Here is a 7,856-nt window from a genome sequence, read left to right as displayed (position 1 = left end):
AGGAAACTTTAAACAGGTGCAGTCTTTGTTGTTGTGGAGTGAAATGGATGCTTCTAAGACAGCAAGGGGGGCGGGGATAGAACTCAGGCGGAGAGCCTTTCCTAGCACTCCCGAAGCCCTGAGGACAGCAGCAATCCCAGTGTGGTGGGACACATCTACGGTCCCAGCACTGAAGTGGAGGCAGGAGGGTCACAAAGTCAAGGTCCTACAATCCTTGGCTACAAATCTAGCTCAACACATAATTGCACACACAGTGCAGATGCACAGTCATACACAACATGCAATCAGAGTTAGAGGAACAGAGATGACCTGAGAACTGAGGTGGACAGTAAGTGGTTAGCGGACACAGGAGGGTAGCATAGCACCCACAGAGTGGATTCTCTGGGCTCACTCGGGAGGGATGAAACACACACGTGGCACAGGGTTCCTTTGATTGCTCAGAATGTCACATGATTTAAATTTTGAGAATTGTTTAGCAAGGTGTGGTGAGGCAGTAGGGAGGCAGAGTCAGGAGGAAAGCCAGATTGAAGCTAGCCTGACACACACATACCCCATCAGAGGGAAAAGTGGAGCTAGCCTGAGCTACATATTGAGACCCTGTCAGAGGGAAAAAGGGAAACATAATTTTAAAAATCTTTCATATACTTCCTTTTTATCTTTCCAACTTCAGTTTGCCACTGGAAACTCCAAACTGAGAACGAGACACATAAGAGGAGAGCTGGTGTTTCCCCAGTGTGCAGAACATGACAAGCCAGCTTGACTTGGTTCAGCGCTTCTATGTGATGACCTCCGACAGCATTGGCTCTCAAGTCCATTGGTAGCCCGGGTCAGCTCTCCTGTGGTTGGCAGCTGAGCAGAGCCACTTAGGATGACACCAGGCCAACCAGGGCAAGGGCTGAAGGGAGGCTGGTCAGAATCATTTCACCTAAGTCAAGTCTCACCGTTCTTGCTTGCTGACTGTGAACAGCAAGGCAAAGAGTGGCCCCCTTGCCCTCGGGAGGCCTTTGCTGTCTGGGGCTGCTCAGCCCTTCCTGTGGCAGGGTCAGGCCGCTGAGTACAAAGCCAAACTTACCCAGCTCAGCTTCTTTGTTTCTTTGCAGGCCAAACAACTGCCTCCTTTCCAAAGAGGCCATTCACCAGGGTCTGCTCCCTCCAGCCCGGCACGTGGCTCTGCCCAGCCTGGCAGTCTGTGACAGAGGCCACAGATGGCTTTGCCAGCCAGTCCGACCTGAGTGCACAAGGGCCCTGCCTGAGCTGGCTCCTGGCAACTCTGTCAGCCCTGCACCTCCATGCCACAGAAGGATTAGGCCACAGCTGCAGAGAAGCCAGGCCCTCTCTTCATCTGGGTAGGGCCTCTGCTGGGTCCAGTGGGAGCACGGACTGGATGTGTGATTGGGTTGTGCGTTTGGGGAGAGCATGCAAGAAATTACACCAGCACGTGGAGTTTAACTCACAGCCCAAGCAGGGAGCCACCTCACGTAGGCCCGTACCGTTCATCCATTTGCATCTCTGCATCTTCCTTCCCCAAAAGTTCCCCCTCCCTCACATCACCACTGTCTCCACCATCTCCACTGCTGGCTTTCCCAGCTAAACTCTGAACCATTGGCCAGCCTGCTGAAACAGACCTGTCTCCTGACACCTGGGCAGGGATCTGGGTACTAAACAGGGCTTAGACTTTCATAGAGATAGCCAATAGCACTTGAACACCTCTGTCTACCCTCCCCTGACCCTACCCCCAAAGCCCCACTGAACAAAGAGAGTTCAGAGAAGTCAGGCTGTGTGCTCAACTGATCACACAGCTACTGCAGTGGCTGCTAAGATTCCAGATCCGTCCTCCAAGGCTGAGGATCATGAGTTTGAGGCCAGCCTGGGCAACTTAGTGAGATCCTATCTCAAAAGTAAAAAGGCCTGGAGGTATAGCTCCTGCTTAGCATGCGGAAGGCTCTGGGTCCGATCCCCAATACCAGAAGGGCTACCCAGGTACCCCAGCTTCTGCTGGGATGCTGGCCTGTGTCTGGCTTCTAATTTACCCTGTTGTTGAGGATTCTCCTGCCTCCACCTTTCAAGTGCTAGGACTACAGGTGTGCATCACCATGCTCGGTTTATGCAGTAAGTTGGGTTGACCACAGGGCTTCATGCATCCTAGGCCAGCATTCTACCACCTGAGCTATACTCCTACCTAAACATCCTTTCTGATCAACCTGTGATTTATAAGTCTATTCCAACTACAGCAGAGAGAAGAAAAGAGCCTCGGTGGTGTGGGCAGGGGATGTTCTCTGTGGCAAGTGAGCTGAATGAAGGTCACCAGCTCTTGGTTCAGGAACTTAGCACCTTCATGTCACTTCTTAGAGCTTCCATACCTAGGAGACGCTGTGCAGCTAGGGCTTGCATGGCTCCTGGAAGCCTGCAGAGCATCAGTGAGGCGAACACGTTAAGCCTAGGCTCCTGGCACCAACACTGAAATGGGAGCCAGCTGGCATTCTATCCCTGGCTGCAAAGACAGCAGCTGGCCCTGGGCCAGCTGGGACGGGGCCTTTGGACAGACCCTCAACTGGGCAGGAGTAGCTTGCAGCTGTCACTATCACTTGGCAGCCTTCCTGGGTCAATTGCTGCCCAGGAGGCCTGGCCCTCTAGGCTGTCTGGGCCAACAACAGGTACAGTGTCACTACAGCTAGGAGGTTGGCTTTAATGATGTTTTAGGTTTGGGGTTTCTGTCTATTTGCTTTGAAACAGGGTCTCACTATGGATCCTAGACTGCCCTTGTGCTGTGAGACAACCCTCTGCCTCAGCCTTCCTACGTGATAGGATTGCAGGTGTGTACCACCAAGCATAATCTTTTAGCAAAAGCATCAAGGTCAAGGATTCCATAAATGATGCGTATAGTGGAGCAGTACAGAACCATAAGCATGACCACACATCTGTAAGCACTCTTAGGGAAAGAAGTTAAAACTACGTACACCGAAATATGAAACGTAGCTTCCAGGTGAGTCTGGCGGCAGGTGCTTGCAGAGCTTAGCACCTGGAAGGCAGAAGCAGGTGTTGATGCCAGTTCAACCTGGCATACATGAGACCATATTTATTTGTTTTTAAGGGAACAAAAAGGGGGGTGGGTAAGGCTGAAGATATTCCTTAATGATTAAGAGCACAGGCTCCTCTCGCAGAGGACTAGAGCTCAATTCCCAGCATCCAGATAGCTTGGATTGGGCTCCAGGGTCATCTCTGGCTGCAGAGGGGGACTTGTGCTCACAGACCCACAAGAACCATCAAGACAAATCTCTAAAAGATACATGACTCTAGGGGCTTTTAGCAACTTTTGAAATTGCAGAATCATTATAATAAATCAATTTTAAAATGCCCTTCCCCCCAAGTCGGGTATGGTGGCTTACACCTTTGATACCAGAACTCTGAAGGCAGAGGCAGGCAGATCTCTGAGTTCAGGGCCTGCCAAGTCTACATAGTAAATTCCATGACAGCCAGAGCTGTATAGTAAGACCCTGTCTGAGATAATAACTATAATAGTAATAATAAAATAAAGATATTTCCACCCACCTGCCTTACACCTCCTCCCCCAAACAAGAAGGCCCGAGGCCTGGCACAGCGTAATTATCTTTTCACGCTTGGCTCTCCATAATGGACCTAGGAAGAAGGGCAGCGCTCTTTCTACTGTGTTCTTGGTACCTAAGCCATTGTGGCAATAATGGAGACTCACAGCTGACAAGATGGCTGGCAGGGCATGAGTGGGAGCCACCAACATTTTGTCATTTTTAATCTATTCATAGCCGGGCCTTTAATTCTAGCACTAGAGAAAGAGACAGGAGTAGCTCTGTGAGTCTGAGGGAAGCCCCTGTCTATATAGTCTACATAGCAAGCTCCAAGCCCGCTGGGGCTACCTAGTGAGAGAGAACCTGTCTCAGAAAAAGAGTCTTAAGATAAATTAAGACCACCTTGGCCACGCACCTTTGATCCTAACACTTGAGAGGCAGAGGCAGGCAGATCTGAGTTCAAGACCAGTCTGGCCTACATAGTGAGTTCCAGGTCAGGCTGGGCTACACAGAGAAACCCTGATTTTTTTTTTGGGGGGGGGGTGGCCACCTACCTGGTAGCAGCTGGAGACTCTCTTGTGTGGGGACCAGTGGAAGTATCTTCCTGGCCAACCTTTCTGGGGGCTGCTGGAGAATTGGGGTGACTGCACCCTCCTAGGCCAGCAGTTGCAACCGATAGCCCTTAACTGCCTTTAGTCTCTGCTCCAAGGGACTCTGTTTGGGGTCTGACTGGCCCCTAGAGGATTCAAGCTTACTTTCCAGAAGTTGGGGGCTGGGCCGGTACAACTGTTGGGAGGGGACATTCCCTGAAAGGCGTGGTGGGGAATGAAAGGCGGGAAAACCTTTAGCCTTTAACCTTTAGCTTACTACATAATAGTAAGTTCTACAAACTCCCTTTTGTCATTTTAATTCTTTCAAATGACTATTTACAAAACAAGAACAACAAAAGAATTTACCATCTCCCACATTTTCTGCTGTCTCAATGCTCCCTCTGACCTCAGTCAATAAAATTCTAATGAGCCCTGTCACCTCTGCTGCTACCCCCACCCACCTCCACACCCTAGGTCTCTCCCCTCCCCTACTTCCTCAGGGTCAGGATTTCCTTCTATTCCGGGCAAAGACAGCCCCTGTGTTGTCTCTCTTCCCGCCCCCATCTAAAGGAACCAACTGAGAACTCGTCCTAGAATTTGGCCAGCCTTAAAGGCCCCCTGCTGCCTTAAAGATGTGGCTGCCTCCTCCTCTGAGGCCAGAGCTCCTGAGCTGAGCCTTCCCTTTCTTGGTCAAAGTTTCTGCAGCTGAAGTCTGGACCTCACCAACCTTCCCGGAGCCTCAGCTGCTGGCCAGCCCCTTCTGAGTCAGCACACCGTCAACTCTGCCTCCAGGTGCTTCTGATGTTTCCCTGGCCTTCCTCAGCTCCCACAGAGGGCCAATTAAAGCTGTCTCCTGCCTCAGCACCCATCCGTGGGCTCTGAGACATCAACTAGGGCTGATTTGTCCCTGAACAACAGTTCTCCATTTGCCCCAGAAATGGAAGATTTGGGTGGTGTGTGTGTGTGTGTGTGTGTGTGTGTGTTATTTTGTTTTGACACAAGGTCTCACAAAGTCTAGGCTGGCCTAGAATTGGAGATCCTCCTGCCTCAGCCTCCTGAATGCTGGGATGACCCAGGTACCACCATACTCAACTTACGGAAAGTGACTTTAAACACCAAAATGGGGCAAGCAAGATGGCTCAGTTGGCTCAGTGAATAAAGGATTGACTGCACACATCCTACCTTAGTCTGATCCCTGGAACCCATGAAAGGAGAGAACTGGATCCACAAAATTGTCCTTTGACCTCCACAATCATGCTATGGTGTGTGTGCACTTACACACACACACACACACACACACACACACACACACACACCAATAAGTAAATACAGTTTAAACCCTAATCATTGAAATGCAACCATGTTCTCACTTATAACGCCCAGTGGCTTCCTGTGGCTCATTTCAAAGGCCGGCTTATCGGGTGCTGTCTCCAGTCCTTCCAGCCCTCAGATATCATCCTTCCCCGGTCCCCTCTGGTCCTTCTTCCGGGAGCACCTTGTGCAAAGCTGGCTCCTCTCACCCTCATCTTGGATATCATTCCTAGAGGGGACTCAGAGCGTCCACAAGAGCTCCAGGCTGCACAGACTGTCTGTGGTAGGGTCTCCCAGGAAGAAATACAGCTCAGGGGTCAACCTGGAAATATGGGAGGCCACTGATGGCATTGGAAGATCGAGAAAGGAGACACCTGGAAAAACAAGCTGCTATGTGAGCTGGTCTGGAGCCACCAACAGAGGAACAGGATACAGGTGTGATTGCCATGTAGCCCTAACTAGTGAAGAGGTATGAGACTCTCACCGGGGAGAGGGGTGCCTGAGAGTTAGCACTGGAGGAGCTGTCCACTCCACGTGCCACCTGTGTCATCTGAACTTCCTACCATAGACTAGAGGGTAGCATAAATATGTCGATGCCTGCTGCCCTCATGTGAGCTTATGCTACCTTCGAGTGGGGGACCCATCTCTATTAGCATTGACAGTACATGCCTGCCCCCATGTTAAGGACACAGTGAATAGCTGCCAAATCAGTAAAAAGCAAGGGTGTGCTATGTCACAAACTATTTCCTTGGTGTGATGTCAACTCTTGTGACAACTGGGACTTCATCAAAGCGTTGATGGCACTCATCCACTCAACTTCCTCCACATGCCCCATCATAACTCTGAGGAACATAGAACCCCTCCTTCAGCTGAGACTTCCTGCAGCCAGGCATAGATTAGAGTCCACAACAGGTAGGTGAGCTGGGATAGCCCACATTTTAGAAAGTGGGCCCGGGACAAATATCCCTGAAGATTCCCTGGTCCATTTCTCGGAGTTAGCATCACTCCAATACTTCCAAAATGAGCAGGGGAAACCTTACAGGGCAGATGGGGAAACTGAGTCAAGGCAGGCACCTCAGTATCTTCCCGGTGTCCTTCCCAAGCTGCCTCCGACATTCTTCTTCCTCCCTGCAACAGGTATGGTTGGAAAACACTGCCCTGCCACCATGGATCTCAGACAATCTAAAGAGCTGTGCCAGGCATCCCCAAGTGCAGGCGGTTCTGATGCCTGTGGAAGGACCCTGCTTTCAGCTCGTGGCCGTGGTGCCAGAAGCACTGCCCAGGCAGAAATGAACATGAGAAACTGTTTTCCCAGCTACTGGATATGTCGTCCCATTCTCTGTTGTGAAATCTAAGGAAGCAGCATCATTTCTATGGACTCTGGTTCTCACATATACAAATCCCATCAAGTAGTTGGCTGTGCGTGTGTGGGACATCTGACATCAACAAGGCTCCATGGGACAGGAACAGAAAACAGACTTTTGATACATATCATAGGATTGGTAGCATGGTGAGTGAAGAGATAGGGGTGGATGGATGAATGGGTGGATGGGTGGATGGATGGATAGATGGATGGATGGATGGATGGATGGATGGATGGATGGGTGGGTACATGGTAAATGGATGGGTGGATGGATGGTAGATGGGTGATTTGGATGGATGGATGGATGGATGGATTGATGGATGAGTGGGTACATGGTAAATGGATGGGTGGATGGATGGTAGATGGGTGATTTGGATGGATGGATGGATGGATGGATGGATGGATGGATTGATAGATGGATGGGTGAGTACATGGTGAATGGATGGGTGGATGGATGGTAGATGGGTGATTTGGATGGATGGATGGACAGGTAGGTGAGTAATCTGGATGAATGCATGTATGTATGTGGGGGGTGAATGGAATGGATGGCTGAATGGATGGATGGAAAATAGGTGGGTTATGGTTAGGTGAGTGAGTAGATAGATAGATAGATAAATGAGGGTATAAATGGATAGATAGGTGGATGGATGGGCATATAAACAGTGGGTGGATAGACAGATAAATCATGGGTAAATGCATAGAGGTGTAAATTGACAGATGGTAGAAGGAGGGATAACTGAGGCTTGTGATATGCAATATATTGTCAAAAACATATAAGGGTCCTAGAGAGGTGGCTCAGTGACTAAGAGCCCTTGGTGCATTTGTAGAAGACCTGAGTTTTGAGTCCTAGCACCCATGCTGGGTGGTTCATAACCACCTGTATTGTCAGCTCCAAGGGATCCTGGTCCTCTGGTCTCTGAGGGAACCTGCACTCGAATGCCACAACCCTACACAAACACACACACACACACACACACACACACACACACACACACACACACAAAGATACATAACTAAAAAAACAAAAAATGTAAACCTGGGGTAGTGATG

Source organism: Mus caroli, chromosome 2, assembly GCF_900094665.2.
Source record: "Mus caroli chromosome 2, CAROLI_EIJ_v1.1, whole genome shotgun sequence".
Taxonomy (NCBI): domain Eukaryota; kingdom Metazoa; phylum Chordata; class Mammalia; order Rodentia; family Muridae; genus Mus; species Mus caroli.
This window is presented reverse-complemented; position numbering follows the sequence as displayed.